The 22,943-nt window shown below is 42.1% G+C and overlaps 1 protein-coding gene across 3 annotated transcripts in view; it reads left to right on the top strand.

Annotated features, from left to right (window-relative positions):
• Positions 1–22,943, top strand: part of KHDRBS2 (KH RNA binding domain containing, signal transduction associated 2) — a 620,233-nt gene that overhangs the window by 163,105 nt on the left and 434,185 nt on the right. The gene's annotated exons all lie outside the window — the stretch shown is intronic.

Raw genomic sequence — 22,943 nt, 5'->3', positions numbered from 1 at the left:
GAGGATAGGAAAAAATGGAAAAACCCACCATTTGTTGACGCATCTGTGTCCAGACTCTCAAAGAAGGTGGTTTTACCTGTTCCAGGATCTACCGCCTTAAAGGAGCCGGCTGATAGAAAAATTGATAATACACTTAAATCAATGTACACTGCTTCAGGGTCCATATTACGTCCCACTATTGCTAGTGCATGGATTGCAAGGGCTATAGTAAAGTGGTTGGCTGCCTTACTAGAGGATTTGGATACGATGGATAAAGGGGATGTTGAATTGTTTTTGCGTAACATTCACAATTCAGTAGGTTTTATGATAGAATCTATGAAAGACCTGGGTTCCATGGCTGCGGGTATCTCTTCCATGTCTGTTTCAGCTCGTCGGGGACTGTGGCTGCACCAGTGGTCTGCCGATGCAGAAACCAGGAAAAGTGTGGAGTCCCTAACCTACACAGGTCAGGCTCTCTTTAGGGAAGCTTTGGATGCATGGATATCCACGGCTACAGCGGTTAAGTCTCTGTTTCTTCCTTTAGCTGCTCCTGCTCCGAAGAAATACTTCTCTTCATCAGCATCTCAGTCCTTTCGGCCTAATAAGCCTAGAAAGACCAAACCGTCAAATACCTTCTTTAAGAGAGGTCAAGTTAAATTTAAGAAACCTGCTGCTGCAGGTTAACAGGAACAAAAGCCTGCTTCAGGTACGCCAAAGTCCTCCGCATGACGGTGGACCATGTGGCCTGGAGGTGGGGCCGGTGGGGTCGAGACTCAGACATTTCAGTCGCGTCTGGGTATCGACTGGCCTGGTTCCTTGGCTGATAGATATTGTGTCCCAGGGATGCAGACTGAAATTTCAAAATTTCCCTCATTGATTTTTCAAATCAGGCTTGCCAGTTCTACTGACAGACAGAACTGTACTACAGGAAGCTGTCCAGAAGTTGGTGGAGGCACATGTCATTGTACCAGTTCCTCCTGATTTACAAACCACAGGTTACTATTCAAACCTTTTCGTGGTACTGAAACCGGATGGTTCGGTCAGGCCCATTCGGAACCTAAAATCACTGAACCCCTTTCTAAAGGAGTTCAAGTTCAAGATGGAGTCTCTCAGGCCGGTGATATCAGGTCTGGAAGATGGGGAATTCCTGATTTGGAACCGTCCCAGAGGTTGTCTTTTCTGTGGATGATCCTCGACACAGAAGTGCAGAGGGTGTTTCTTCCACAGGAAAAGGTGTTGGTTATACAAACAATGGTCCAGGATGTCCTGAAGCCAACCCAGATGTCAGTTCATCACTGCATTTGCCTTTTGGGAAAGATGGGGGCCTCCTACGAGGCTCTCCAATATGGGATGTTCCATGCTCGGGCCTTCCAACTGTATCTCCTTGACAAGTGGTCAGGATCTCATCTCCACATGCACCAGAGGATTTGTCTGTCGCCAAAGGCCAGGATTTCACTCCCCTGGTGGCCCCAATTGCCTAACCTTCTAGAGGGCCGCAGTTTCAGGATTCAGTACTGGGTCCTTCTAACCACAGATGCGTGCCTTCGGGGCTGAGGTGCAGTCACTCAAGGGGAAACATTCCACGGAAGGTGGTCAAGTATGGAAGCCGGCCTGCCCTTCAACATCCTGGAACTAAAAGCCGTCTACAACGGTCTTCTTCAGGCGGCACATCTTCTAAGAAATTGGGCCATTCAAGTGCAGTCAGACAATGTAACAACAGTGGCCTACATACACCGACAGGGTGGAACGAAGAGCAGAGCTGCAATGTCAGAGGAGACAAGACTCATCCTCTGGGCAGGAAGACACACGTTGGTGCTCTCAGCAATCTTCATTCCAGGAGTAGACAACTGGGAAGCAGACTTCCTCAGCAGACACGATCTCCATCCAGGGGAATGGGGTCTCCATCCGGAGGTGTTCAAGGAAATTACAGACCTTTGGGGGTTAACCCAAATAGACATGATGGCCTCTTGTCTCAACAAGAAGCTTCGACGCTATTGTTCCAGGTCAAGGGACCCACAAGCAGTGGCAGTGGACGCCCTGGTGTCTCAGTGGGTTTTATCGGTAGGTGTATGTGTTTCCTCCTCTTCCACTCATTCCAAGAGTTCTAAAGCTCGTACGGAGAGCAGAGGCGATCCTCATTGCTCCGGACTGGCCAAGGCGGGCTTGGTACATGGACCTTCTGAATCTCTTGCAGAAAGAGCCGAGGCCTCTTGCTCTTCAGGAAGATCTGCTGCTGCAGGGAGCGTTCGCCTATCAAGACTTACCTGGGCTACGTTTGACAGCATGGAGGTTGAATGACTGATACTAGCTTGGAAGGGCATTCCAAAGAAGGTCATTCCTACCCTGATACAGGCTAGGAAAGGGGTAACGTCTAAACATTGCCATCGTATTTGGAAGAAATATGTTTCTTGGTGTGAATCCAAGAAGTTTCCTATGGTGGAGTTTCAACCCGGATGGTTTCTCCTCTTCCTGCAAGCAGGTGTGGATATGGGCCTGAGCTTGGGATCTGTGAAGGCTCTCTCCATCTTCTTCCAGAAACAATTAGCTGCCCTCCCTGAGGTTCAGTCTTTTTTTAAGGAAGTTCTGCACATCCAACCTCCCTTTGTACTGCCTACGGCGTCTTGGGACCTGAACTTGGTGTTGCAGTTTCTACAGTTGGATTGGGTCAAGAGGTTGAGGTCAAATTTCTTACTTGGAAGGTGGTCACATTGTTGGCCTTAGCTTCTGCTAGATGTGTGTCGGAATTAGGGGCTTTGTCCTGTAAAAGTCCTTACTTGATCTTCTACGAAGATAGAGCTGAACTCCACAAACATCAGCAGTTTCTTCTGAAGGTTGTGTCGGCATTTCATACCAACCAACCTATTGTGGTGCTAATAGCTACTGACTCCTCAATTACATCAAAGTCCTTGGATGTTGTAAGGGCTCTGAAGATATATGTGATGAGAACTTCTCGTCACAGAAAGTCGGACTCACTGTTTGTCCTACATGATCCCAAGAAGATTGGGTGTCCTCCTTCTATTTCTCGCTGGATTCGGTTCACTATCCAGCACGCTTATTCTATGGCAGGACTGTCATGTCCAAAATCTGTTAAGGCCCACTATACTCGTAAGGTGGGGTCTTCCTGTGTGGCTGCCCAGGGTGTCTCGGCATTGCAACTTTGCCGAGCTGCAACTTGGTCTGGGTCGAACACATTTGCAAAGTTTTACAAGTTCGATACTTTGGCCTCTAATGATCTGAAGTTCTGTCAATCAGTTCTGCAGGAGCCTCCGCGCTCTCCCTCCCGTTCTGTGAGCTTTGATACATCCCTATGGTTCTAATGTGGATCCCAGCATCCTCTAGGACGTAAGAGAAAATAGGATTTTGGTTACCTACCGGTAAATCCTTTTCTCGTAGTCTGTAGAGGATGCTGGGCGCCCGCCCAGCGCTTAGTTTTCCTGCAACCGTTATCTGTTTCAGACTTTGTTTAGTTATGTACTGCATTGCTACTTGGTAAGTAATGTTTCAGCAGTTGCTGAGTTTTCAAGCTAAGCTAGCTTGCTGTGCCTTGTATGTGTGAGCTGATATTAATCTCGCCACTATCTGTGTTAAATCCTTCTCTTTTAGATGTCTGTCTCCTCGGGCACAGTTTCTATACTGAATCTGGAGGGAGGGGCATAGAGGGAGGAGCCAGCCAACACTCTTAAACTCTTAAAGTGCAAATGGCTCCTAGTGGACCCGTCTATACCCTATGGTACTAATGTGGACCCCAGCATCTACGGACTATGAGAAAAGTATTTACCGGTAGGTAACCAAAATCCTTTTTTTTTGTGTTTTTCATACGTCTATTGGAATTTTCCTAGGTTCTCATGCTTCTTTAATTTCTTGCCTAATGTAGCAATTTCTTGGTTACATTTGACTAACATGAGTTAATTGTGTTTTATGAGAATACCAATGAATTCCAAAGAACATTGTGTGAGAACCTTTTCAAATACTTGTTTTAATATGTCATTCACAAGATCATATGAAGGTAATATCTTAGGTCTTAGCCCCCTAGGGATAATATTTAATTTTAAATAGTTCTTAATGGTGGCTTTTTTCCATCAGGGTTTTTGTTTGTTCACAAGGTCTGTTCAAGGGTATATAAGTCATTGTACCAATCATCTGAACCAGACTCTTTATCCATGTTGGCATCTCCAAACACACTTTCCATATAGTTTCTAATTTTTTTCCCTTCTCTCATCTAATTCTTTGCTGATACTAAAATTTGACATGTTGAAAGCTCCAGCTTCCGATTTTAAGTAAATTGTATTAATTTTTTTATCTTCGTATAAATCCTATTACTTATTGTTCCGTGCTAACAGAAAGAAAAGTTATATAAACAACCCTATTTTAGATTCTTGCAAAAAAAAAAAAAAAAAAGGAAATAAAATGAATAAAGATTTTAAAAGACTGAGTGTCTTTGTGTCTACTCTTATACTGTATCAATGTAAATAGTAACTGTTAATTGTCTTGCTTCAATACATGTTATTGTTATTTAAAAAGCTTAGCACCAAATGATGCTTTCATGCTCATCCAGACATCTTGGCAGGTTGCCTATAAACCCATTATTTATTTGTTACACCCATGTAACATATTGTAGTACTGTAGAGGTTAAAAGGTATTCTTTATCCAAATGAAATGTGGTGTGTAAGGTTGATGCTAGAATCACAGAATCATTTCTGCTATGGGGGATTATCCTAATGGTTGTGGTCTCTCACTTTTTAGTGTCAGACTCACAAAGTCATTAATAATCCAAATACAGTTGCTAATATCCCCCAGAGAGAAAGTCTCTCACTTATTAGTGTCAGACCGGTTAATGATCTTTATTCCGAGTGATTGTGCAATTTATATTCCCATTTCATGCTTCTCTATTGTGCTTGTAAGTTCTATTTTTCTCACATACCACACATTTCTTTTTAATGGTACAGTACATCTATCGCTGGGTGTATCAATCCAATATATGTCAACCATTAATTGGTATTTGAAATAGATATATAGGGGCATATTCAATTGAAGTTGAAAGCTGCCGTCTTATGAAAAGACGCCAGTTTTCAACTTTTTTAGATCGGAACGGGTTTCCGACCTATTCAATATAACCCAAAATTATCCAACAAGTCGAGGAATTTGACTTGTCGGAAAGCACGTGGATTGGCAGAATAGGGAGGAGACCAGTGGGGAGACAAGGGAGAGCAGCGCTACAGCAGCATAGCATGATGATTTGTCACAGCTGCCGCTCACAGCAGCATCCACCCGACCTCGCTTGCTTGAGCCGGGTGAACGCTGCCGTGAGCGGCGGCTGTGACACATCCTCCTGCTACACTGCTGTAGCCACTGCTGTGGCTCTGCTTTCCCCCGTCTGCCCGCGGCGCTCCCGCATCTCAAGTCGACTTTTTTTAAAGTTGGATTGAGAATGGCATTGATTAGCCCTTGTTGCATCCATTCCGACAAATGAATGTTGGACTGGATCCGACTTCAAATGAATATACCCCATAGAGTAGAAATTGTTCTATATTAGTGTTCACCCTAAAATATCATGTACATAAGTTTATAGGGTAAGTCCTGGATAGAGATGTGGACACTGTAAATCTCCGCAGATTGCGGTAAATAATATTATTTTCCTCTGGAGTCAAGTGCCGACAATGGGAGCAGGTGGTTTATTACTATAACAATTTCTAGAGGAAACAGTTGTAAATAATGGGTTGCGGTTATGATAGCGCATATGTTAGTAACCCCTGTTTACACTCATATGGTTAATTCCTTTGATAACTGAAGCATTTTTCGTGAAACATAGTAGTTTTTAATAGTTACCAGCCACAATCACATTGGCGGTTACTGCTCTGGATGAGCATGAAAGCAACATTGGACAAAAAATAGTGTTCCTAACTGTGATTAGGTATACCATTCTGGTGCAAACATTTTTAGAAAATCACATAAAAACAAAATAGTGTAAAAGAATAAGGGCACCTTTTAGGACAATTGATGTGCAGCTCCCAATAGATAATCTGCAGTTATCAATAAAGATACCAATACAATAAAAGAGAGTGCAAGTAATAAAAATAGAAACACATTTGATTTCATCTAAAAAATTGAAAGCATCTCATGATGACCAAGATAAAAATGTATATTGATTGTGAAAGTGATATAAGGTGCAGTCCCGCTAATTTGCAAGGTATATATTCATTATGCAGAATTCAGTTCCAGCTGTCCAGTTTATAGGAGGAATCACAGTTAAAAGTTCCGTAATTAAGTTATGATAGCTCACCAAAAAAGAGTACTGCGCTGGATCTGTATTCTGCATAATGAATTTAAATTAGCGGAACTGCACATTATATCATTTTCACAATCAATATACATTTTTATCTTGGTCACCATGAGATGCTTTCAGTGTTTTATATGAAATAAAATGTGTTTCTATTTTTATTACTTGTGCTCTTATTTTATTGAAAGCAACATTTGTTGCTAAACTTTATAAATAACAGTAACAGGTATTGAAGCAAGATAATTAACAGTTACTATTTACATTGATACAGTATAAGAGTAGACACAATAAAGACGCTCAGTCTTTTAAAATCTTTATTCATTTCCTTCCTTTAGTGTTTGGGTGGGTTAGATTTGGGTGGGTTATATTGTTTCTGTGCAGGGTAAATACTGGCTGCTTTATTTTTACACTGCAATTTAGATTTCAGTTTCAACACACCCCACCCAAATTTCTCTCTGTACATGTTATATCTGTCCCACCTGCAGTGCACATGGTTTTGCCCATTAGGGGAAAATGTTATTTTGCAATCAACCTTGAATTAGGCCCTATGAGTGATAATAATTGTGTTTTATAGTAATGTTTTTAAATAGTAAAAGTGCTTCCGTTCGATTGCGTAATAGAAGGGAATAGCACCATTTCAGGTGCCTCTCAGGCAGCAGATTATTAGGTCTAGTCCTTGGGAAATGTTTGGCTGACAAATAAACATCATTACATTACCGTAATACCCACTTGAGAATATGTAACAATTACATTTTATGTGGCAGTTTGGTGTCTTCGCGGAATGTAAAAAGGCCTTCTTTCAAGGCCTTCTTTCATGCTTTATGCTTTTTTGATTTACAAAATGTAAATGTGCATTTCCCAAAAGGACTCTCTAAAAATTGTCTTTAAAATGCTTGAGGGTTTGAAAAGTGGAAGTACTGAACTTTTCAATTATTGAATTAGATTATGCTATATGTCTGGCTCAAGACATCAAGAAAGTTTAAATGATGAATTTCTATATTCAGAATCAAGTGCCCGGAGACATTATTTTATTTTATTTTATTGTACTTGTATTTCTTTTATATCACTAGTAAACTTTTTTCCTAATGGAATTAAGTAACTTGCAGTGCAGGCAGTAGGCTTATGTATGGATCAAAAATTATGCTATGCACATTACATTCTTTAACATGCTGCTGCTTTTTCTCCCATTGAACTTTAAATTGCAAAATAAGAATTTGCTATGAGCATAATAGTTGGGCATTGGAGTGCTATGTGTAAAGTTTATATGTAGGTGGAAAAGATGAAAAAGAAATGGTTAGTTTCCTCTCTCCTTCTTTAGTGAGTTCCAGGGCCTTGTAGGTTGATTTGTATGGGGAAGTGGAAGTCCGAGACTGGCACAGAAAACCCTAGTCTAAAGCTGTGTCAAAGGAGGCCTCCAACTCCTGCATTTTCTCAGCTACTATCACTCGGCCCATATTACTACAATAATGGAGATGTCTAGGCGGTCAGCAACCAAACAGTGGCCTGCAATTGAAGGGCATTCCGATAATCTCTCTCCTCTGGTCATTCCATGGCTCCAGAAGATTCCTATTTTTCATCCAACACTAGATCCTTCCACTTAGTGCTGGAAGAAACTTAGACATCTCCCCTATTTTAATGCAGGCACTTCACTGCTCACACCTTTAACGCTGTCGGTGGTATGCATGGAAATCTTCTGTGGTAGCCAGCGCTGTCAGCAGTGGCTACCATGGAAGATTTCTGTGATTACTACCTGCTGATTCCCTGGGGACAGCCTGCACGGTGCCCAGGAATCAGCATACTCCATTATGGAGTTTAGCCCGCTCCCTGTACTCCTTATTGGCCGGGGGCAGGCTTAACAGTAAATAGGCTAGGCAGCTGGGAATTAGCTCTGAGGCTTGCAATCCCCATGGGTGATGCCCCCAGGCGATTGCTAGACGATAATCTCGCCCTGCCCCATCACTCGCCCCCCTGCACCTCCCCCCTACTCCCATGCCAATTTAAAAACACCCCCAGGGTGTGTTTTTAATTTGAAAACTCACCATTGAAGGGGTTAATACACAATCCTGAATTCATACCAGGTAACTGTACATATTCATTTGGGGTGGTTCTTTGAAGGTATATCCTATCTACGCCAATTGATTGACAGATCTGGGATACAATCCTCAATATAAGATAAGATTTTGTCCCATTGGTATAGATGCCCACCAGTTCTTCATCAAATGAACACAAATTGCCCCTTTCTTATCTGGTGACTGCCCAGTGTTATCCAATTTTTTGGCGACAGATCCACATTCTGGCTCTTCAACCTGATGAAGATGCCTATTGCACAGTTTAAAAAATCTCTGCTTTGACACCTTATGAATGCAGCTAGAGCAGTTATACCTTGTTTTTGGAGGTCCACCACCTGTCCCCCCTCTCTCAGTGGTTCTGGAGAATTGATTTCTACATGTTCATGAAGGATCTCACGTACTCATTAAATTTGACCTCTTCCTACACCGCCACGTGGTATGCCTGGCTGAGATTTAAAGAATTGTCTGATTACTTGGCTCACCTTAAACCTCATAATAATACTCCGCCTGAGTGAACCTACGGATAATTCTACTCACCCTCTCCCCTCTTAATCTTCTCTTTGCTGTCTCTTTATAACCTATAGTTTTTCTTTCTTCCTTTCCTTTTCCTTCACTGTGGTCTTTTTTCCATTATTGTTTTTGCATCAATAGATGATTGTTATCTGGTCTTTTCATGATTTATACAGTGCTTGAATTAAATTGAATTATTATAAAAATATGCATCATTCGAAAATGTATCTTTCTGCAGCGGGGTACACTGGGATTCCACATGGAATACATCAGGGGTGTAGAGTTGGATCTTGATCCAAGGCACCAACAGGCTAAAGCTTTGACTGTTCCCAGGATGCACTGCACCACCTCCTTTATAACCCCACCTCCAGGCACTGGAGCTTGGTTTGTAAGTTGGTGCCTGCAGAGCAGGTCACTATTAGGTGGGTCTGCGCTAGGAAGCCCTGAAAAGAGTTTCTTAAGAGTACTTTAAGGGCCGCAGCACTGTGTATGTCATTTTGACATTCTGTGCTGCGACCCCATCACCTCCCCAGCAGCGCTGCATACTCCCGTGGCCGGGTTCCCGGGTACTTGCAGCAGAGGCGCACTGGTCATCAGGCACACCACCGCTGATGCTCTCCAGGATCGCGTGGCTGCACATCAGGGAGGAGGTAAGAGGGTACCCCAAGTGGGACCCTCTGGTAAATCGCGCACCGGTCACGGTCCCAGGAGATGGACCGCGACACTGGCGTGGACACTGTACTGCACAGGGACCCCACTATATCCACAAGGGCAGGGAGCACAGTTCGTATTTACTAATATCCATTTTACATAGTCTCCACAGTACCCAGTGGTGAGGACCAGCATAGGGGATAAGGCACTGACCTGTAGCCCCTCCCCCAGCTCTGGGCACCATCTACTGTTGGTGTTCCCACCCTGGAGCTGCATTTTACTCTCCCTCACTCCCTGACAGAGATTTTGGCGCCATCTTCACTAATAGCTGAGCTGATCTCCGGGACTGCAGGGCACTGCCTCCTCTGTAAAGCTGCCTGTCTCATCAGCGCTGTGCATTTACAGACACTTAAGTATTCTACATTTTATTTTAGATAGTGTTAGTTAAGAACAAGTGTACTGCTATTTAAATATTTAGTACAAGTATTCTGTGATATACATCCAGTATCTACTGTGCATTGTTATATCTATAGTCATACATATCTATATGTAATTTTACTAGTCCAGTGCAGTTTTATTGTTTATCTGTAATAACTTCTGCATTGTACCTGTGACTGACTATCACTATATTCTGTACCATGGGGGGCTAGGTGTGTGACGGTCTTGTGTGTGTGTGTGTGTGTGTGTGTGTGTGTGTGTGTGTGTGTGTGTATATATATATATAGTGCTACACAGTATATACGGTTTGGTATTTTTTACTGTGTATTTCAGTCACCTCATACCGCTTAAATCCTCTGTTTGTGCCCTATATTTACTGTCACATAACACAGGGGGTTATTTGCATGTATTGTGTTTGCCTGGCTATATTGTACTGTTATGCTCTAAGGCTACATTCCCTATAATGTCTGCCACACAGGGTGGGAAATCCGCATATGCTTCTGCATCATGCAGTGCTGGCGCCAAGGATTTATCTGAGGGGGAAGTTTTAGCTAATGGTTCAGGCACTGGGTGCCATACACCTCCCAGTCAACCCGCTGCACCTGTGGCCAATCAGGACCCTCCTTGGGCACCATTCTCAAGTATGCTGAGTATGCTTGTGACATGTCTTATGCCCCCTGTGGGACCTCCTGTGCCATTACAGCCACATATTGTCCCTGTAGTTAATCCTCCCTGGGCGGACACTCTGTCTACCCAGTTACAACAATTAAATCAATCGATGGTTAGACAAAAGTCTACCCCATGCCCCTCTGGGGCCAAGGGGTCATCTAAGTGGGCCATTTCTTCCTCGCAATCCACTAATATTTTGGATAATTCTTCTGATGAGGATGGGGAATATACTGATCCGCCAGACACTGATACAGTCGCTTCTGATGAGGAATCTACAACCCAGGTTGATGTTCCTGACCTAGTAGAGGCAATTAAGCTGATTCTCCCAATAGATTTTGAGATCGAGCCCACTACTGCATCTAAGAAACCTGATAAGTTCAAACTTCAGAAGGTTACTAAAGTAGTCTTACCACATTCTGACCATTTAATTGACATTCGTCAGGAATCCTGGTGGTCTCTCCAGGAAATAAATTTTCCCTGTCTAAAAAGATGCTAGCTCATTGTCCTATCCCTGTGGAGTTGAGTAACAAGTGGTAAACTCCACCGCCGGTGGACTCTCATGACGCCCGTCGTGCGGTGTCATCTACTCTGCCTGTCACCACTGTCACCTCACTGAAGGAACCGACGGATAAGCGTGTGGAGGGTTGCCTAAAGTCTATTTATTCTCTTACTGGTGCTTTACATAGACCCACTATGGCAGCCTCCTGGACTGCAAAAGGAATTGAAGCATGGGTACAGGCAGTTGAGGATGAGCTGCCTCAGGATTTTACTGACACTGCCAGACAATATCTGTCTTATATTACAACAGCCTCCCACTATATACAGGAGGCGGCCTCTGAGGCAGGTGTTATGGTGGCTAAGGTGTGTACTACGTCTGTCCTGGCTCGCTGAATTCTGTGGTTGAGGTCCTCGAAGGTGGACCTGGACTCCAAAAAGACCTTGGAGGTGCTCGCTTTTAAGGGAGACATCCTATTTGGGAGCATCTGAACAAGATTGTGACTGACTTGGCGACAGCTAAGACTGCATTTCTCCCAAGTACTAATCCTTCAGCTCTGAATGCTAAGAGTACCACTTTTTGTTCCTTTTGACCTTTCGACAGGCTTGTGCTTCCAAAACCACTAAGCCCAAACCTAAACATTCCTGGGCTGCCCGTCAGCCTGCTTCCAAACAAGATAAGCCTGCTGCATGATGGGGTGAGCCTTCCCCTGGTGGACCCCAGGGTGTAAGGCCGACTTCTGCAGTTCACCCAGGCCTGGTTAAAGACCACTTTGGATGCCTGGGTGTGGGAAGTTGTCTCTCATGGGTACGCAGTCTCTTTCAAGAGATGTCCCCCTCGCCAGTTTTGCTCAACAGTTATCCCTTTGGATCCGTTGAAAGTGCAAGCTCTACACTTGGTTGTACAATCCCTCCTGGACACAGGAGTGGTAGTGCTGGCACCTCTGTCCCAGACAGTCAGGGGATACTATTCGACCCTTTTTCTAGTTCTGAAGCAAAAGGGGTCCTTCCGACCTATACTCAACCTCAAATCATTGAACAAATTTGTGAGAGTGTCCAAATTCCGTATGGAAACTCTGCACTCTATTGTACTGGCCATAGAACCCGAAGACTATATGGTATACCTGGACATACAGGATGCTTACCTGCACATACCTATTGCCATTTCGCATTAGCAATATCTGTGGTTTGCTATTGGCAACCTACATTATCAATTCCAGGCCCTGCCATTTGGACTGGTCACGTCCTTCAGATCTTCACCAAGGTCATGGCTGTGATGAAGACCCTTCTCCGCCGTCAGGGAATCGGGATCCTGCTGTATCTGGATGACTTGCTGATCCTGGCAAACTCCTAGTGGAAAAGCGGGGCCTACCAGATGTAGACTTTATGGCGTCTCGACACAATCACAAGGTTCCGGTCTTCAGATCAAGGACAAGGGATCCTCAAGCAGCATTTGTGGACGCACTGGCAATTCCATGGAATTTTTGGCTGCCATACGCATTCCCTCCAGTGTCACTGCTGCCCAGGATACTAAGGAATTTCAAGCAAGAAAGAGGAATGCTACTTCTAGTGGCTCCAGCATGGCCCAGATGGCATTGGTTCTCAGACCTGCAGGGTCTGTTGATAGAGTGTCCTGTTCTACACCCTCAACGCCCAGACCTCCTTGTTCAGGGCCCTTTTGTCTATCCGGACCTGGCCAGACTGGCTTTGATGGTGTGGCTCTTGAAGCTTCACTCCTGAGAGCCAAGGGATTCTCTGAGGCGGTTATTCAAACTATGTTGAAGGCCCGCAAACCGGCTTCTGCACGGATTTATTACAGGGTCTGGAACTCTTACTTTACATGGTATGCTGCTAAGAATTATGATGCCTATTCATTCAGAACTTCCAGGCTTTTGGCTTTTCTGCAATAAGGCCTAGATTTAGGCCTTCATCTGGCCTCCCTCAAGGTTCATATATCTGCCTTGTCAGTGTGGTTTCAGAGAAAAATTGCATCTATTCCTGATGTTCATACCTTCACTCAGGGTCTTTTATGGATTCAGCCTCCCTATGTCCCTCCTGTGGCTCCATGGCATCTGTCTGTTGTCTTAAATGCCCTACAAGAGTCTTCAGTTGAACCTCCTGAGTCTGTGGACCTTAAATGCTTTACGCTTAAGGTCATGTTTCTGCTGGCTATTGCCTCTGCTAGGAGGGTGTCGATTTAAGCGCTTTGTCCTGTCATCCACCCTTTCTGATTTTTCACTGTGACCAGGCAGTTATTTGAACTCACCCCAGTTATCTACCTAAGGTGGTGTCATCTTTCCATCTTAACCAAGAGATTGTGGTTCCGGCTTTTAGCTCTTCCGGTTTGTCTTCCAAAGAGTGGTCTTTGGATGTGGTAAGGGCTCTCTATCAGGAAGTCAGATACCTTTTTGTACTTTTTGTTTTTCACAAACGTGGCTAGCCTCTGAATAAGCAAACCTTGGCCAGATGGATTAGAATGGTGATTGCACAAGCCTTTGCGCAGCTCCTGCTATCAAAGCCCATTCTACTCGGTCTGTTGGACCTTCTTGGGTGGCCTGCTGAGGCGTGTCCCCTCAACAGTTGTGCAATGCGGCTACATGGTCCTCAGTGAACATATTCATTAGGTTTTATGCCTTTGATACTTCCGCCTTCCAGGATGCTTCCTTTGGATGCCGGGTTTATGTGCCCACTACAGTGCATCCCCTCCCATGAGGAACTACTTTAGGACATCCCCGAAGTATTCCCTGTGGAATCCCAGTGTAACCCACTGCAGAAAAGAAGATTTATGGTAGACTTACCATGGTTAAATCTCTTTCTGCGAGGTACACTGGATTCCACAGGGCACCCACCCTAACGCACTTAGCTTCTTTGGGTTTGTATGGCATTAGCCGCTGGTCCTTTCTCCTGTCGTGAGGATGTGATTCTATGTGACTAACATCTGCTGTATCTTTTACCTGCTACTACATTGGACTGGTTAACGAAACTGAGCTCCAGTGCCTGGAGGAGGGGTTATAGAGGAGGCGGTGCAGTGCATACTAGGAACAGTCAAAGCTTTAGCCTGTTGGTGCCTCGGATCAAGATCCAACTGTACACCCCTGATGTATTTCCTGTGGAATCCCAGTGTACCCCGCTGCAGAAAGATAACATTTTTGAATGATGCATATTTTTATAATAATTCAATTTAATTCAAACATTGTATAAATCGTGGAAAGACCAGATAACAATCATCCATTAATGCAAAAACAATAATGGAAAAAAGACCACAGTGAAGGAAAAGGAAAGGAAGAAAGAAAAACTATAGGTTATAAAGAGACAGCGAAGAGAAGATTAAGATGGGAGAGGGTTAGTGGAATTGTCCGTAGGTTCACTCAGGCGGAGTATTATTATGAGGTTCAAGGTGAGCCAAGTAATCAGACGATTCTTTAAATCTCAGCCAGGCATACCATGTGGCGGTGTGGGAAGAAGAGGTCAAATTTAATATAATGTGATATCCTTCATAAACATGTAGAAATAAATACTCTGGAACCACTGAGAGGGGGAGGGGACAGGTGGTGGACCTCCAAAAACAAGGTATAACTGCTCTAGCTGCATTCATAAGGTGTCAAAGCAGAGATTTTTTAAACTGCGCAATAGGCATGTTCATCAGGTTGAAGAGCCAGAAGTGGATCTGTCGCCAAAAAAATTGGATAACACTGGGCAGTCACCAGGTAAGAAAGGGGGTGTCTTGAGGTTTACCGATCCTCCAGCAGGTATTAAGGCAATTTGTGTTCATTTGATGAAGAACTGTTGGACATCTATACCAATGGGACAAAATCTTATCTTATATTGAGGGGTGTTTTTAAATTGGCATGGGAGTGAAGGGGAGGTGCAGGGGGGCGAGTGATGGGGCAGAGTGAGATTATCTCCTGGCGATCACCCGTGGGCCTCTCCCATTGGGATTGCCAGCCCCAGCGCTGATTCCTGGGCCGACTAGCCTGAAATGTTTTCTAGAAAGTGCTGTATATTAAGTCTGCACAATAAAAATAACATAATTAAGCAAATCACAGTCATGCAGCAGGTAACAGCATCAAACGCCAAGGTTTCCTGAATTGGGGAGATAACTTTAACCTATTAAAAAATGTTGAACAAAAATGGCAAAGATTTTGTGCCAAGAAAAAATAAAGTACAAATAAACACACAGAAAAAAAACTAGGTACACATATTTGTTATCTCTAGAAATGTAAAATTTTCAAATCTCTGAATAAAATAAGACAAACATTATTTGGGTTGAATTCATTTGGTTAAAGCAGTCATGAGAAAAATCATATACAAAGTAATTTTATGCCTTTTAATTAAAATGAAACATATTTCACTATGGTACTAAAATAAAAGTAGAACAGAAGTCTATCATGGACCATTATGTCTTATTTATATGCTAGGTTGCTATCATTCACAGTTTAGTCACAAAAAGCACACCTCAGTTAACTTAAAAGGGGTTTTACTACAAAATAATAAAAAAAATTGTAGTGTTATTTTGTGTTTGAGCAATATTATCTGATACTCATTTCCAATACTTTATGGTAATAGGTTTGACAGCTCTATGAAGTTGTGTTTCCAAGCAGGTCTCCTGTCACTTTTGAAATATAGGGGAAGATTCAAATGTTTGAAAAGTCAGACAGGAAAAAACAGACACCCAACCGACTTTTCAAAATTTTAATCTCCCCCTTAATGTTGTACAGTACTTAAAAACACTATTTAGTGAAACCATACACAGAAACAGCACATTCAAGTATTTTAGCAAAATATAAGTCTCCAGGCCTCTCAAATAAATTGCTGCAAATTTGGGAGAAGGGAGGGGATTAACTTTGTACAACGACAATAAAAAAACAGCAGACACAGAGTATGACCCACAGATGTTAAGAGAAAATGTTAAGTTTAACTAGAGAGAGTTTTAACCTGCAGTAATAAAACCATGCATGGGTAGAGTTATACATAATCTAAATACAGGTAGTTTTTCAATTTGCATACTTCTACATAACATATCACATACAGTACCAAAAAGAAAAACATACCATATTCCATAATAGTAACAACATATCACATAACTCCTAACTGCCAGAATTCAGGTTAGACAGTCCAAATTCTAGGAGACTGCAGTACTGTCAGTCAAAAGCCTAAAATAATGTTGTCCACATAGTTGAGAATTAGAGAATACTGCCAGTATAATGACAAGAATGACACCCCTTATGTATGTAATGATGATGTAGTTTAGAGGTTTACAAAGAACAAATCATGTTTTTTTTATAAATGTGAGAGAAGTGCACTGCGTACGTTATGAAAGCAGAGTCAAGAATGACATCTAGGCAGCGAGCTGGTAGTGTTGGGTTGATTGTTAAATTATCAACATGTGATAGAGATATCAGGTTGGTAACTATTATTGGCCACTGGAACTATAATTAATTCTGTTTTAGAAATATTAAGTTTGAGGTGGCGAGATGACATCCAAGATGAAATGGCAGAAAGGAATTCAGTGACATGGCCCAATACAGATGGTGACAGATCTGGGGAGGATATGTAGATTTGGGTATCATCCACATACAGATGATAATGAAATCCAAAAGAGCTGATTAATTTGCCAAGAGATGTGGTATGGATTGAGAAAAGCAAAGGTCCTAAGACTGAGCTTTTCGGTACTCCAACTGGTAGCAAAGAGGAGGTTAATTCAGCAAAACAAACACTGAAAGAGCGATTAGATTGAAAATCAAGAAAGGTTTGTGCCCTGGAGATCTAGGGATGGTAGTGTTTGTACCAAAGAGAGTGGTCACCAGTGTCATAAACAGTAGAGAGATCGAGGAGAATAATAAGTTTGTAATGGTCTTTACATTTAGCAATGACCATATCATTCACTACCTTAGATAGTGCTATTTCTGTGGAGTGGCCACAAAATCCTGACTGAACTGGGTCCAATAAGTTGTGTGAGTTAAGAAAGTGTGTGAGGTGAGTGTAGGTAAGTCTCTCAAGTAGCTTGGATTGACATGGGAGCTAATTTAAGATGGAGTTAGTACAGAATTTTTTTTTTCTTCAGAGTGGGAGTAATCACTGCATGTTTGAACAGGGATGGAAAGATACCAGTAGATGGATAAAGATTACAGGTTTTAGTTAAGGTTGGGATGAGCACAGGATACAGAGCTTTACTTATTTGTGAGGGTATAAGATCAAGAGGAGATTTAGCAGACAAGGCAGATGAGAGTGTAGATACTTCATCTGTATTTGTGGGATCAAATGAAGACAAGGTGCCAGAGGATTCAGGAAGATAATTGAGCATGTCACTGGCTGTGAAAGAGCATGCCATTTAATTTTGGGTCTTATCAATGTTGCCCTTGAAATATGAAGCAAGTTCTTGTGCACTGATATTAGCTGGTGGAATTGGTGAGGGAGGGATAAGAAGTGATTTAAATTAAAAAGTCGCTTGGGGTTAGAGGCTTTAGCAGAGATGAGAGATTGGAAATATATTTGTTTGGCAGTGTACAGAGCATTATGATAAGTGTGGTAAATGGTTGTGTATGTGAGGAAGTCACTTGAAGTACGATATTTACGCCGCCAATGTTCTACTTTATGTGAAAGTTTTTGTAGGTGTCTTGTGAATTTAGAGTGCCACGAATGACATCTGAGTCTACATGGAATGTGATGGAGCCACTTCATTGAGTTCTATTTCTAGAGTATGGTTCAGGTGTGATACAGCAGTCTCAGGAGAGGTGAATGTAGAAATTGGTGAGACTAGTTGTTGCAGAGAGGTGGATAGTTTTTGAAAATTAATAATGTTAATATTCTAGCAGTTTGTGGAGGTTGGGAATACTTCAGTGACATTGAGTTTGAAGTAACAGTGAAGAGCTTGCAGGTGATAAGGATGTAATCTGAGAGAGGGAACGGATTAGTGGTAAATTCAAAAAATGAGCATAGTCTGGTGAATACAAGATCAAGGCAGTGGCCCTCCTGATGAGTAGAGGAGTCAGTCCATTGGGAGAGGCTGTGAGAGAAGAAGATGCATAAGAATTCACAAGTTACAAATGTAATTTAATATAATAACTAAGTAATAGTAAGGATAGATAGATAGATGTTATGCAGCTGTTGTTATATACATACAGGATAACAAACCAATATACAGGGAGAAACTGGGAGAAACAATATAGTCCGGTATGTGGTAGGGAGTAGAGGGGTAGTTGGTCAAAGCCTATCCTAATGCATGTAAAAGTCTTTGAAATTTTAAATCCAGGTTTGTACCATGTAGCACTGGTCACCTTTATGGCACTGCAGCAGCCAAGGGTTCTTCCTGCAGTTCCAGCACTTCTAGCAGGTGGTGAAGCCAATCATCAGCATCCAGAGCCTGCAGCCTGTGCTGATTGGCTTGAGAGATTTCAGCTGAGCTGGGGGTCAAGTGAGTTAATGCGGAACTTGCCAGTTTAACTGCAGCAGCAGCAAATGAGCCACCACTTACTGCAGTAAGTTAGCGATCATAGCTGGGAGCAATTTTAGCTCAAGGAACAAAAGATCTGGTGTACCTGCACTGCTGTAGTATTTGAGTATTGATTAATTGTAAGTGACCAACATATAAACAATTAGGTTGAATAATTCATCAATAATTAAATGGTGTTGGCGGTGCTCCCCAGAGGAAATGATAAATATCATACAGGGTTTTTGTGCCGGGGAAAGAGGCCGCGGCAACAAAGAAGAAAACCTCTTTTTTGGGGGCACTCGTTTGATAATACAAAAAATATAATTTTTTTATATTGTTTAAAATATATTATTTTAATTTAATCAGTTTAAAAATATATGTATGTGGGATATTAACCCAATCTGCTACACCCCTTAATAGAGTTTGCAGAGACAGAGACAAAGTGGTGCAAATTACTAAAAAAAATTTTTTAAACAAAGTTAATTGACCACTGGTTGCTTGGTAAGTATCTAATAATTCACAAGGTACAAGTATTATTTTTTGAAATGTTTCTTTTACCTTTAAATCCAGGACAGCAGTAGATATCTTGTGTCCATGGCTCAATAATTTGTAGCAAAGAAGATAATTGGTGAAAATATTTGCTCTGTACCTAACAGGTGAATGTGCCTAGTAGGTGAATATGAACATCTGTAGCATGATGGGATTCCAAGTGGAAATAGTTTCTCCCACCCTGTCGGGCATAATAATTTACCCAGGGAAACAGATATATATATAGGGCATTTAGTCCGTTTGAAAAAACACACTTATTTCTAAGAGAAGTAGAATCAGTGTCGGTTTTTCCACTGACTTCTGCTGCCTTCCCATGTGCGGATGATTCCACAGTGAATGGGAGGTGAGAGAGTCGAGCGGCCGGCGCTGATGTGAAGAAAGAAGGCGGCGTTTACTACTGTTGTGGGCTGCGGGTCGGGTAATCCCTGGTAACCTTACGTCATTGCAGGGGAACGAGACCCGCTGCTCCTCAATGAGAGCACACCAGAATACCTGTTCGTAGAAAGTGTGTTGGCTTGTGGAGCGTGCAGCAGCGCTGCGGCTGGTCAGCGTGTGTTTCTCCTGGTGCCCGGGAACGGAGCCGTGTTCTCTTGCACGGAAACTCCTTGTGACGTCACTTTGACGTCTGTTGAACATACGTTTCACCCTAGGGGCAGGGCTTGTTCACCACTGGTGAACAAGCCCTGCCCCTAGGGTGAAACGTACGTTCAACAGACGTCAAAGTGACGTCACAAGGAGTTTCCGTGCAAGAGAACACGGCTCCGTTCCCGGGCACCAGGAGAAACACACGCTGACCAGCCGCAGCGCTGCTGCACGCTCCACAAGCCAACACACTTTCTACGAACAGGTATTCTGGTGTGCTCTCATTGAGGAGCAGCGGGTCTCGTTCCCCTGCAATGACGTAAGGTTACCAGGGATTACCCGACCCGCAGCCCACAACAGTAGTAAACGCCGCCTTCTTTCTTCACATCAGCGCCGGCCGCTCGACTCTCTCACCTCCCATTCACTGTGGAATCATCCGCACATGGGAAGGCAGCAGAAGTCAGTGGAAAAACCGACACTGATTCTACTTCTCTTAGAAATAAGTGTGTTTTTTCAAACGGACTAAATGCCCTATATATATATCTGTTTCCCTGGGTAAATTATTATGCCCGACAGGGTGGGAGAAACTATTTCCACTTGGAATCCCATCATGCTACAGATGTTCATATTCACCTACTAGGCACATTCACCTGTTAGGTACAGAGCAAATATTTTCACCAATTATCTTCTTTGCTACAAATTATTGAGCCATGGACACAAGATATCTACTGCTGTCCTGGATTTAAAGGTAAAAGAAACATTTAAAAAAATAATACTTGTACCTTGTGAATTATTAGATACTTACCAAGTAACCAGTGGTCAATTAACTTTGTTTAAAAATTTTTTTTTAGTAATTTGCACCACTTTGTCTCTGTCTCTGCAAACTCTATTAAGGGGTGTAGCAGATTGGGTTAATATCCCACATACATATATTTTTAAACTGATTAAATTAAAATAATATATTTTAAACAATATAAAAAAATTATATTTTTTGTATTATCAAACGAGTGCCCCCAAAAAAGAGGTTTTCTTCTTTGTTGCCGCAGCCTCTTTCCCCGGCACAAAAACCCTGTATGAAGCAATTTTAGCTCCCCACAAGGTGCCGGTGAACTTCCCAGGATTTCACTGTTTATACTGCATCAGCAGCAGATGCTCCACAGTTCGCTGCTGTTGAGGATCAGTGGTCACAGAGATGTCCAAGCTCCCCACACATAGTGTAGGCACACAGGAAAATGAGGTGGCTGGTCCATATGGAGGGGCGAGTCACCAGGAAGTGTTTTAGTAAGACGGAGCCAGCACAGATGAGCCCTATATACAAAATCTGCAGCCATCAGCCTCCCGAGTTAACAGCCCACCAGGAAAGTTTCAAAATAAATCTATGGCCAATCCACCTCTGAATGTGGGTAGGATTTGAGTACAAATCTCTGTGTGAACATGTCATTCCTAATACTGTCTTTGTATAAATAATAGTTGTATCCTTTTTTCGTGCATGTCTTGTTTTGCTAATTTTTATTCCTGCCTTTGAAAAGATGAGTGTTTTTAATTCATTAATATATTATTCATTCAGTAGTTCATCCATTTATTGCTGTTAAATCAACATACACTGTATCCTACTGCAATGAATAAATAGGAACTATATATCTAACAACAACAGTTTTGTGTGATGTTGCTGAATGGATAGTATTGCCTTTGCACATATATGGGTTTGTGCTACCCTAATTCTACCTTAATATGTACCCAGTATTTTAATTAGCTGTCTTTCTCAAAATATACAAACAGGGGAGTTAGAATTTGTTGCAAAATTTACTAAAGTTCGATTTTGGTGATTCAAGGGAATTAGCATTCTGTTTGCATTCGATTTCCATTCAATTTAAGTTGAACAGATTTACTATAGACTAAATCAAATGTCAAATTGATTCTGTTGGCAAATTCAACTCACTTCCTAATAGAAATTGAATTTCTGAATAACATTGATGTTTTCCCATAAGCCCAACATAGAATCCCATCATTTACTAACGTTTGATTTGAAATCGAACTCTAAATCAAACTCAAAATTTAATCTCAAATCCCCAAATGTTTTGACTGATGTTAGACATTCGATTTTGGCTTCTGAACCCATTCTTATGGTAGGAAATTGATAGTAATGCCTTTTTAAGTACCCAAAAGCATGTAGGGCAGTGTGGAAGTAGCAATAATGGATGTCCGTAGTTATGGTATGTTGTGCACCTAACTGCACAATGCAAATCGCAACCTGACCGAGATAACCCTGGAGGACTAATTTGGAGCACCATCAGCAGCTTTATGAGTTGAATAGTGCACATATTTACACTTATAGACATCATATGTATTCCATTAATGTGCAGTAGATAGCACTAGAGCACAATATTGGGCAGTTTGGCTGGAAAATCGTGACTGTTGTAACTGGCTACAATTCAACCCATGATGCTTACATCCTCAGCAATTCTTGTGGAACAATGCCAGAGGGATGGTTGTGGTGTAAGATATCAGTATGTGCTAATGAAACAGCTAATAGTAATTGATACTGTATTGTTCTAATTTGTTCCCCTACCACCACAAATGTTATTTAGGCTATGGCTGTTGCTCTTGGCTTCTGACTCCATTGTGAAATCCACATACTCCTGCTGAGCATAAGTATAAAGAGCCACATATAGCTACCTAATTCATGACAGAATGTATCATTGGTTTAAAAAAAATGGAAGGCATATTATTATATCATTTGGCAAAAATGTTCGATATTGTGCTCTGCTGCCATATATTGCATAATCACACATAAAATAAACCACTCCCCCAGATTATGCAATAAACAGGGAGCAGCCAGAGGTTGTTTTTTAGTAACAACTGTGTAAAGAGAGAGCTTTCCCTTTAATTAATGTGCATGTTATACATTTGTACCAAGAGGATGCAATGAGGAATGATTTTAATCGGGTTTTTTGGTTGATTTAGTAAGATACAGTATTTTATAAATTCAACTCTAAGGGGGCTATTTACTAACCATTGTATGGAAATAAAGTTAACGGAGATAAAGTACCAGCCAGAAGGCTCCTAACTGTCATTTTTCAAACCCAGCCTGTGACATGGCAGTTAGGAGCTGATTGGCTGGTACCTTATCTCCGTTGACTTTATCTCCATCCAAGGCTTAGTAAATAGACCCCTACATCTCTTCCCGAAATCAACCAACATCAAATTTAATATGACAATCGAATGCAAAATCGACTTTTAGTAAATAAGGAAAATTGTTAAAAAATTAGAAACTCAAAAGGAACCGATTTCA

This window comes from Pseudophryne corroboree, chromosome 4, assembly GCF_028390025.1.
Source record: "Pseudophryne corroboree isolate aPseCor3 chromosome 4, aPseCor3.hap2, whole genome shotgun sequence".
NCBI classification, from domain to species: domain Eukaryota; kingdom Metazoa; phylum Chordata; class Amphibia; order Anura; family Myobatrachidae; genus Pseudophryne; species Pseudophryne corroboree.
The sequence above is the reverse complement of the archived record's forward strand: the minus strand, read 5'-3'. Positions and strand labels throughout refer to the sequence as shown.